We start from the raw sequence: 11,890 nt of genomic DNA on the forward strand, positions 1-11,890 counted from the left end.
AATATTACAATTACTGGAAATAGTTTTATGTTACATCATATGTCGTCATATATTATTACAGTAGTAACACTACTGGCTCAACATTGATACTATTGCGTAGCAGCAATAATACTATTGCAGTAGTAGTAACATTAGTAGTATTTTTATATTTCCAAATGATATTGGAAACTTGTATAATAGATCAACATTTAAATTTCATTAATTTAAAAATTGAGATTGTTTTGATATCGATTCGAGAATTAGATTCTAGCTAGATAGATAGATTTTGAATCGATGATATTTTTCCTTGATTTGCTCATTTATGGTAAGAGACAGCTAATAAGTTGTCAGCATTTATGATAAGAGACATTATTCCTTGTATTGAAATTCTTCAATACAAAAATAATAAGATTATATTAAATAAACTACAAAGTACAAATAAAAGTAATATTATTCAGCAAGATTAAAACAATAAAATAAGATATAAAAAATAACTAGAAGAAAAGATGTAGAAAAGATGTAGAATTTTAGTTGTAAAAAATATTCCGATTCGTATAAAAAAATTCCACAATTTTCTAAAAAATTATAAAATTATTTATAAAAACATGAAAAATTTTTGAGAAAGCTTTTATGACAGAGCGATATTGCAATTGTCGAAATGAAATCGAAAAAAATGTCGATTCGATCTTTGAATGAAAATATTCAAAATATAAGATTTCGTATCACAAATTTATATCAAAAATATTTAAAATGTACCAAACTCTCATTGCATTTTCTACATACGTAATTTTTTGTCACTCGAAAATGTTGAAATTTCGATGCAAGTTTCGAATCGATAACTTTTCCATCGCAACGACGTCAAAATGGCGTCTTTTCGAGGAACTATTTCTGACTGGATTGTTTGTGAGGAGAAGAAAAATCTTCACCCCTTATCCAGGATGCTTCTGAAGAAGGACCTAATTGGATGAAGGGAAGACATCCAAGCCAGCCTTGTGCAGGATTTGATGAATCTCCTATAAGGAAGGACAATGAACATCATCACTTACTTGTTAAAAAATTCCCTCTCCTCAATTCAGCACCTCCGCAACTACATTGAGTATTTCGGAATTGCCGGCATTTCATCAGGATGCACCCAAGTAGTGGAGTATACTTTTCATGATACTCTCCGGTATACTACTTAAAGATAGAATCCTATCCTATATTATATTAAATACTATCCTAAATATGTACATTATATATACATTTTTACATATGGTTGTCTGTTAAAAGAGCTCTTTGCCTTTTCAGGATCTGACGCTCCCACTCGGTCGTTCCTTCTTGCGCATGACGACCTCGCAAAAATCTGCGAGGATATTGACAATATGGATAAATTAAAATGTCCAATGATTTAAAGAATAAAGCAAGATGTTATCCAAAAAAATTTAACGGATTTAGTTTGGACGAGGAAAAAATTTTCTCGCAAAATTACGAAGCGTTTAAAGTTATAAAAAGCGATTGTTGGATTTATCATCTCCCTTGTATCTTCCTTGTATGCGAAAAATTATGTGTGTAAAAATGTTTCTAAATTTGAGAAGTTGAGGAAAACAATGAATGAATCTTTTTGGAAAGACCTGATAGCTTACGTAACAGAATACAATATTTAATGATATTGAATTTATTTGTAAGTTTTGTTTGATCAAATTTCACAGAGCCGTGTTGCCTCCTGCTTGCATTTTGAATAATTTTTTTTTTGCTGAGAAACCAGATGTTTTATCGGATTTCAATGATTACGAAAAAATGTTAATCAAGAGAGCAACTTCTAAGCAGTGCAAACGATGATTATGTTTCGAACAAACATATGCTGCACAGACAAATAATCCGCAAAGTAAAAGAACATTTCATTTGCCTCTCTTTATAAGAAACATTGGATAATATGTCTTCCAGAAAATTTGAATGCACATCCTCGTTCGAGGTATATCCAAATCTAAAGTTGTTTGAGAAAATTTGGTGGATATTAATAAAGAGTATAAGATTTTAAAATGGTTGAAAGATCATAATTCTCACTACTACTCGGAAATTCGTCTTCCAGCGTCATCTGACGATCTTATAAATGATAAGTTGTAAAAAACAGAATATCGAATCGTGACGGAAGCGACAGTGATGAAATAGACGAGATGATTGAGGACACTGTACAACAAAGATAAGAATGATCAAGCCGTTTTAAAACATAAGGCTTTTCTCACGCAAATCATTAGAAATTCGGGTATTAATAATCAGTATATAATATACCCAATGCACGCCAAAAGAATCGATAACGAATCTGCATTCAAGCTTTATCAAATATTGAAAATTGAAGATGTTCCAATGAATAATCGTTATAAATCTGGATGTCGTGTGTTTCCCTGATTTATATCCCGAGGATATATCAATGGACAATGGAGAGATAGAAATGCATTGCCGGATTATTTATTTGTCAGAACGCGATTGATGTCGAAACACAGTAGATTCAGGTTGAATCTATAGTATCTATTTTTTCTTCTCAATGATGCTGAACCGACAATTGAAAAATGGTCTATTATACTATGATGTTAATCCACGAGAGAGATACACTGCTGATGAATACTTGAATGAATTGAAAGACGAACAATTGGAATCGAATTGAATGAGTATTTTTGCAAAACTGAGAAATACGGATCAATTTTGGTGATAATCGTCCAATAATGTCAAATGCATGATTCTGCATTATAGTTCGGTGACGTTTTTAACTTTGAGTTTTTAACTTTGAGTCCTAGTGGATGGAAATGGTCCGATTTGGGTGAATATTTACAAGACATGAATCCTGATAAACAGAAGATGGGCATTAGTGAACTAATCGCATCCTGTAAGTACGTCCAGATTCATTGACAATTTCATTTTAAGAGACATCATCACTTCGATAGTGGGTAGAAAAATTTTACGCAATAAGAGCAGATTGTATGATCTTCCTCGCAAGAAGTCAGAAAGGTTTATCAATAATTATAATCCGGTTATCAAGTTAACCTGGGAGGAGAATATGGACATATAATTTATTGGAGAAAAATCAGAGTTCTTAAACTATGTCTATAAAATTTAAAGCCATGATTGATTTTATTTGTTCGTCCGATAACTCAGTAGCAGAGGTCATTCACTATTTCTGGTAATTGGAATATCAAAGTAAAGATATGCATTGTATGATTTGGATAAAAGTTGGTAAAATTTGCTAGGAAAATCGCCGGATGAAGAAGTTGTTGCATTTATTCGAAAATACGTAACGTTCGCGAAATTTCAAATGAAAATGTTTCGTCAAAGTTGTATGAAATAGTAAGTGATCAGAATCATAAACATAACTCGTATTGCATACGTACGAAAAAAACCGAAACGAATATTTACAGAAAATGTCGGTTCGATTTTCCTCGGCCAGTTATTGACAATTTCATTTTAAGAGACGTCATCACTTCGAGTGGGTAGAAAAATTTTACGCAGTAAGAGCAGATTGTATGATCTTCCTCGCAAGAAGTCAGAAAGGTTTATCAATAATTATAATCCGGCTATCAAATTAGCCTGGAGGAAACATATAATTTATTGGAGAAAAATCAGAGTTCTTAAACTCGTACTTAAGAAAATATACTACAAGTCGGAAAAATATAGACTTTGCAATGATAGATTCCAATAAGTCCTTGGCATCAAAACTGTAGAATTTTGCGATGCGTTCATTGACTAATAGAGAATGTGATGCTTTAGAAGCTGTGGACACACTGCTAGGGAATCCTTTGTATGGTACAGACAGTGATACCATTGTCAAATGGATTGACATTAATGAGATGAGAAAAGTTAAAACATTTAATGAAATTAAAGTTCTCGATGAAAATTCTACAAATATTTATTATCCATCGTTCATCGATGAATACTATCCAAGCAAACCTAAGGAATTAGAATCATTGAATTTGTACGATGCCAGATTTTAGGAATTACAAGATAGATGCCAAAAAATGACGAAGTCGAATGTTACAAACTTGTAATGGTTTATTTAAAAAAAAAACGAAAAAAGTGTTATTTAAATAACCATTATCGCTTTAATGTAAAAATTGAATCCGAAAAATACGTTTACTCGCTGCTTCTTTTCTTTTCTGCTTTGACGAAGGCGACGAAATATCACAAAAGGTTCGACATAGTCAACTTTCGATCGCGTTACTGAATTAATCGAGAAGTGCGAAAATGATCTGAAAACAGCAGAGAGAGACAAATTCGATGACAATGAACTGGATTGCAATTCGATAGAAGTTGACGACGCAATGAAAGATCTGATAGATTTTGGTAAGATTGACGCTCCGATTGATTTATCGCAAATAATATCGCGATTGAACGAAGACCAACAAAAAAGAGTCTTCGATAGAGTATGTTGAATCTTTACAAAATAAAAATCATTCTACCACTGTACGTAAGTGGCGAGGGTACAGAAAAAAGTTTTCTTATGAATATTTATGAAATGATTAAACATTGGATCAGAATACATTTAAAAAAGCGACTGCCGCATCTGCTTCCACAGAAAGAGTAATAGTGATTAAAATTGGCGCTAAAGTGATGATTCGGCGAAACATTGATGTAACTTTGGGACTTATCAATGGAACGATAGACAATGTAGTTGCAGTTCATCGCTATGTTGACGGAAATCGTATTGATTCCATTAAAATAGTTATTTCAGATAACAAAGAAATCACAATAACGAAAGTAGATATTAAATTCAAAGTATTTCACAAAATGGTGGTACATCGAAAACAATCCAAATTTCCATTGTCTTTCAGTTATGAAATAATTATATATAAAATCAAGGAATTACGTGTAAAAATACAATGATGGATCTAGGAACGAGTTCAGTAATGGTCAAGCCTAGGTTTGTCACGAGTGAGTACACTGGAAGACCTACATTTGATAAATTTTAATCCGGCATCCGTTAAAGCAAAATGGCTTGGGAGTCAATGTAGAATATAATCGACTAAGATCTGTGTTCAAAGCTCAGCTTTCATAAATCAATTCGTCCGAGAAAAAGGCTATGAAAATTCACGGCTGTCGATGGGATATGCTATACCTAATATCATTGATGATGTACAGAATTATGATTGCGAAGAGTCAGAAAGTATAGTTACATGGAAAATATAGAGCTTGCAATGACGATCATTCGTATTATGCTAATGTAATATTGCAATGTACATTTCATTGTATACGTATCAGGCAACAAATATTGAAAAATAAAATATCGAACGCATTGACTATCTGCACGTATGCTAAACGTAAGTGTTACAACATTCTAACGGTTAGAAGATCTGTCAGAGAACGAACACAACAAAATATTTCGGAATTTTTCACGGCTCTAATGTCGACGTATTCCGAAATCAATGATGATTAGAACTCGAATTGAAGTACGTAACATCTTGTTCAAATGCCAAATGTAATTATAATGTAACTACGCTAGAAAAGAGTTGTTTGTTAATATTGTCCCATACAGTCGACATTAAAAAAGAAAAAAGATGTCACTTTGCAAACTGTGATTGATTTAGAATTTTCGAAATGGAAAATAAATGGCAATTATAACGAATGTAAGGATATCGTTCTGAAAAAGAAAACCATCATCGAATTGACTTTATTCGTCTTAGTAATACAGCTCAATTTATACACTTTTCTAAAAGATGCTTCTAAAAAAATTATCGATAATCGGATTAACGTCTTACCGAGGACTATTGTCACGATTAATAAAAAAAAAGTATAAGATAATAAGCGCTATATTTCACGAGGGCGAAAAAATAAATTGTGATTACTACATGTGTATGTTAAGAACAGACAAAAAGTCGGAATAGTATTACTCTAATGATTTAAGTTATCAAGAAGAAATAGCCCAAAGGAGTACAAGGGGCATATATGTTGTTCTTCGAGCAGATTAAGTAAGTTTAGAAATCACTTTTACATGTATAATAATAACACTTTCTTGAAATAGAACGGAATTCTTCTGGTACGTTTACGTGAACCTTAATAAACTATTGAGGTTTATAATTAAATTTTATTTTCAGAATATTAAAACAATTATTCGTCTGCTTTGACACTGTGTAAGGGCTGCCATAAACGCTGAAATAAAGCATCGGTTGATCCGACGCTGCATAAACACTGCATTAATACATCGACTGCTCTAGCACTGTATAAAGTTTGCCGTAAGCATTTAATGCAAAGCATTAAAATGAATGCAATAAAGTTCTGGCTTGCCCTAAGAATCGATATAACACTATGAAAAATTTCTTACCGCAATCGAAGAACTTCATAATATTTCGAGGAGTATTATTAAAAAAAAAAATGAATGGACTTAGTTAGGTGGCGTGGTGAATGAGAGTGCAAGTGTTGCGGAGAGTGTGAGAAAGAATAGCGAATAATAGGCGAGTATTGCGAATAATTAGATTAGGACGTGTGATTCGAGAGCGGGCAATAAGGAAGCTGAGAGAGTGGAGGCAGAGGTATAGATAATCTGATAGATAACAGAAGACAGGCGAGAGAGAGTGACGAAAGAGGCGGGAAAGGAACTGGTGGGCATGACTAGGAGGGACAGGTAGAGGAAAGGCGAAACAGAAAACGGGGCAAAAAAAGCTAATCGAAAGAAAAAAAGGAGCATTCATGAATACTAGGGAAAAAGAGATGAATAGGATGAAAGAAGAATTGCGAGAAATTAGTTGAGAGGAGGATAGAAGATATGAGAAAGGAAAATAAAGCTGAGTAGAAAGAAAAATTAGAGAGATAAAAAGGGAAGTATATAATTGCATGGAAAGAGAAATCAAAAAATTTGAAGGAGGAATGGGCGAAGCAAATGGAAAAGGTAGAAATTAGAGTAAAGGAATTGACAGAGAAAGGCAGAGAGTTGGAGGTTATCAAATTTGAATAGTTACAGGGTTAGGGAAAGAACAGGGAGCAGTAGGAGAGAAGAGAGTGAACAGGAAGAGCCCAGGGGTAAGTAGTAGAGGAAGGTAGAGCACGTATACAGGGGCAGGGTCAGTTATTAATGAGAGAGAGCTGAGTTAGAGAGAGGTCAATACACTGAAAAGATGAGTAATAAATAGTGAAAAAGAAGAAAGGAGATTGAACTTTGTCATAAAAGGAATAAATATAGAGGTAGAATTAAAAGGCAGGGAAAAGAGGTAAAGAAGAAGAGAGAGATGTGGGTAAAAGAGTGGATAAAAGAAAAGTTAGAGGTTGAATGTAATATAGTTACGATTAAAAAGAGTGGAAGCGTATATGTAGTTAAGGTAGAGAGAGAAGAGCAAAAAAAGGAAATCATGAAAAACAAGCATAAATTAAGAAGCGAGAGAATATTTATAGAAAATCACTTAAGGAGAAAAGGAGCAAAGAGGCAAGGGAAAGAAGATAAAAGTAGGATTAGAAAGAATGAGAGTGGAAGGAGCATGGAAGAGATGAGTAGAGATAGAAAAAGAAGAGGCGGAAAGAAATAAAGGAAATGTAGGAGAGAACGAGAGAAATAATAATGCTAGGGACGGAGTGGAGAAGAATTTCGACTAAGCCAAGAAGGAGAGATAGAAGAAGAGAGGAGAAAAACGAAGATCGAAGAGAAATCAGGTAAGAAGTGTCAACAAAAGAAAGAGAAAAAGAAAATGTATAAGGGGAAAGATAAGAAGGAACGGGAAAATAGGTATAGGAGTAAGGGAGGAGGGGATAAGGGTAATAAGAGGAAGGGGGAAAGAGAGAGGGGTATGTTGTTTTGGAATTGTGCAGAGATATGAAATAAAAATATAGATTTTTGAAGGTATGTGAAAAGTTTTTATTTTATCAGCCTATGGGTAGAGGAAAAAGATTGAGAGAGATTAAAGGGCAAATTGCCAAGAACACATATATGGGAGTGCAAGGAAGAAAGGGAGACAAGATAGAACTAATGACGGTTTTATAGTAGGGAAAAGAAGCGACTGGAAGCTTCAAGGAGATAGGCTAATAGAGGAGAGAGAAGGTATAATAAGTACGGATCTAGTAATAAATAAAGAGTAAGAGTTATCTCGATTTATGGAGAACAAGGAGGAAAAAATTTGGAGGAAAAGATGAAAGGACATATAAGGAAAGGAGAAGAAGGAAATTTAATTATGGGAGGGGATCTAAGAATAAGAGAAATAGAAGGAATAGAAATAGAGGGAGGTGGAGAGATGTAGCAAGGATAAAACTGTAGAGGTAGGAACTTTGTGAAATGAATAAGAGATAAAGGTTTATACATTGTAAACGGAAGCACACCGGAGGAGGGCGAATACACGTATACATACTTACAGATATGTAAGTATGAAACCGGAATTTACCAATAGATGGCCATAGCTGTCAATGTAGTTGTCATCAGACGGCGTCATTGACGTTATTTCCTTGTTTTGATATCTGACAAAAATTTTCAACTCACAACAATACAAGTTTCATACAACAGTATAGTTTGTAATAGCGTTGAACATGTCGAAATTTTGTGCCTGGAAACTACGATTTGTAGACAGCATTTTCTGTTACCATTTGAAGAAAACTACTGCAGAATCGAATGCTTGTCGAAGCTTACGGTGAGCATACTCTTGGTAAATCACAGTGTTTTGAGTGGTTTAAAAAATTCAAAAGTGGCGATTTTGACGTGAGAAACGAAGAATGTGAAAAACCACCGAAAAAGTTTGAAGACAGCGAATTGTAAGCATTGTTGGATGAGGATGACGCTCAAACTCAACAACAATTCTCGAATCAATTGAATGTGACACGAGAAGTCGTCTCCATATGTTTGAAATCCATGAGAAAGATCCAGAAGAAAATAGGTTCCACATGAACTGAATGAAAGAACAGCAGGAAAATCGAAAAACCACTTGTGAAATGCTGCTCGCCAGGTACAAAAGAAAGTCATTTCTTCATCGAATTATGACTGGCGATGAAAAGTGGATATATTTTGAGAATCCTAAGCTTAAAAGATCATGGATAACTCCAGGCAAACATCGACTGCAAGGCCAAATCGCTATGGACGGAAGACAATGCTATGTGTTTGGGATCAGAATGGTGTGATCTATTATGAACTGCTAAAACCTGGAAATCGTTAATACTGAACGCTACCGACAACAAATGATCAATTTGAATCAAGCTTTGTGAAAAACGACCGAAATATCAAAAAAAGCAACACAAAGTGATTTTGCTTCATGATAATGCATTATCACACACAGCAAAACTGATCAAGGAAACGATTGAGGCATTTGGTTGGGAAATATTTTCGCATGCGATTTACTCATCAGACTTGGCTCCGTCCGATTACCACTTATTTGCATCGATGAAACACGTACTTGCTCAGCAGCGCTTCACTTTTTACGAAGATGTATAAAAATGACTGGTTTGGCTCAAAAGAGCAACAATTTTTTTGGCGTGGTCCACAAATTGTCAAACAGATGGGAAAAATGTATAGCTACCGATGGCAATACTTCGAATAAAATATTTTTTATCATTTTCATGCAATAAATGTGTATTTTCTATAAAAAAAAATCCGGTTTCATATTTACATACCTAGTATAGGAGCGAAGATTAGTTCGGTTATAAATTATGTAATGGTTAATGAAGATGAAAGAGTAGGATTATAGATTTTAAAATGATATGTAAGAGTGAACTCGGATCACTTGCCGTTGTGCTTGAAAATCAGGGAGCAGGAAGAAGAAAAAGAAGAGAATCCAACCACAAAAGCAGAACGAGTATAGAAAGAAGAAATACTCGTAATAGCCTGGAATGTGAAGGCAATTGAAACATATCAGCACGTAACAGAGGAGCGAAAAGAAGAAGAGACAGGAAGGGAAAAATATCGAAAAAAGGGAGAAAATAAACAAATAGTGCATTGCAAAGAAGAAGGTAAAAAGGAAAAATAAAGAGTTAGGACACAAGGATTGGTGGGATAGGAGTTGTACCAAAAGTAAGAAGGAAGTAAAAAAGACACACTGGAGATGGAGGAAAGGAAAATTATTTTTAGGAAGGGAAGATTATTTGCAAGAGAAAAGGAGATGCTAATGAGAGAAAAGGAATTGCTGAAGAAGAAGCAAAGAAAAAATGGGAACAAGAGGAGGAGAAAGGAATTTGAAAAGAGAGGTGGATATACAATATATTAAGAAGAAGGGCAGAAAGAGGCAAATTGAAAATAGCATAAATAAAGATAATAGAGAAATCATATTAAGAAATTACTGGATAACGATTGATGGAGAGGAAAGGGGAATGAAAGCACAGAATTGAAAGAAGAAGAACTAAAGAAGAGATAAAGAAGGCACTAAGAAAAATGAAACTTAGGAAAGTTGCTGGCATCGATGGATACCGACAGAAACGTGGAAATATGCAGGAAAAAGGCTGTGGACGAAGTTGTTATCTTTAATAAAAATGATATGGAGAAAAGATTGGAAGAAAAGCATAGTAGTTCCTATATATAAGAGGAGTGACCAAGAAAAGGCAAATTATAAAGGGATATCATTTCTATGTACAGCGTACAAATTGTATGCAGAGATACCGAAAAATAGAAAAAGAAGTAAGGGAGAAAAGAATGATCCCAGAAACTCAAGCAGGTTTCAGAAGAAGAAGGTCGACGAGCGATAATATCTTCGTGATAATGCACATTCTACAAAGAGAAAGAAGCAAGAAAGGAGAAGATGCGAAAGTTTGCATGATGTTTGCGGATCTGAAGGCTGCCTTTGACAAGATGAATAGAGGCAAATTATGGGACTGAGAAGAATGGGCTTGAGAAGGCCTACGAGGGAGTAGAGATAACGGTTAGAAGCTGGGAAATACTGAAAGTTTTGTAACGAAGAGAAGCGTAAGGCAGAAATGTGTGATGAGTCCACTCCTTTTTAATTTGTCGCGGACTTAGACGAAAAATTTAGAGGCAGAGATATCGGAGGAATAAGTGTAGATAAACAAAAGATTTGGAATCTTGCGTATCCGGATGATATAGTTCTATTGGGAAAAAATAGGGAAGTCCTGCAGGATATGATAGGAAGTTTTAGGATTTTTAGAGGAAAAAAAATAGAGCTATATACAGAAAAAACTATATACAGAAAAAAGATATTGGTATGTAATAGGAGAGGAAGAGAGAAAGTGGAAATATAGAAATGGAGTAAAAAGGAGATAAAAGAAGTGCAGGAATTTAAGTATCTAGGCTTTACTTTGAATAGATGAATTTAATTAAGAAATAAGTAGAAAAGGTAAGATGGCGACAAGAAAGGTATGGGGTTTAGGAGAGAGGATGTGCAGGAACGATTTCAGAAGATGGATCTTATTTAAATATTTGGTACAAAGTATTATGGCTTATGAAGTAGAAATATGGGGAAGGAGAAAGAGGAATTAGAAAAGATTATGATGGATTATGTAAGATGAATGTTTAGTTTGGATTTCTCACCAAGGTTTTTATTAATTTAATTATGAAAGAGCTTCTTATAGATGAGTAGGATGGAATAAGAGCAAGGAAATTTGAACATAAAATAAAATCAGGAAAGGTAGGAAATTTGATAAATGCGAGTTGGGAAGAAAAAAAGAAGAATGATTGGGGAACAGGAATGTATACGGGACAGGAAAGGAGGAGAGATATTACAATAGGAACGGATGGGACTATAGAAGCAAGGGAAGTGATATATGGGGAGGAAGATTTTGAGTTGAAATTCAATTAATAAATAGAGAAAGAGAGGTGCAAAGACAGTGAGAGGACGGTAAAATCCAAAAAGCAATGTATAACGAGAAATATAAGGAAATAGAAACAAATGACAAAGTTCCAGAGTATTTGAAGAAAGATAACTTAGAGAAAGGGAAAAGAGGAGAAAAGGTGAGAGCCTTGTTCAAATTAAGGTGTAGGAACTTAGAGGAAGGTAATAAATATTAGGTAGAAGAGCATAGGAAAAAGTATATT

Source organism: Atta colombica, unplaced genomic scaffold (genome assembly GCF_001594045.1).
Source record: "Atta colombica isolate Treedump-2 unplaced genomic scaffold, Acol1.0 scaffold10, whole genome shotgun sequence".
Lineage (NCBI taxonomy): Eukaryota > Metazoa > Arthropoda > Insecta > Hymenoptera > Formicidae > Atta > Atta colombica.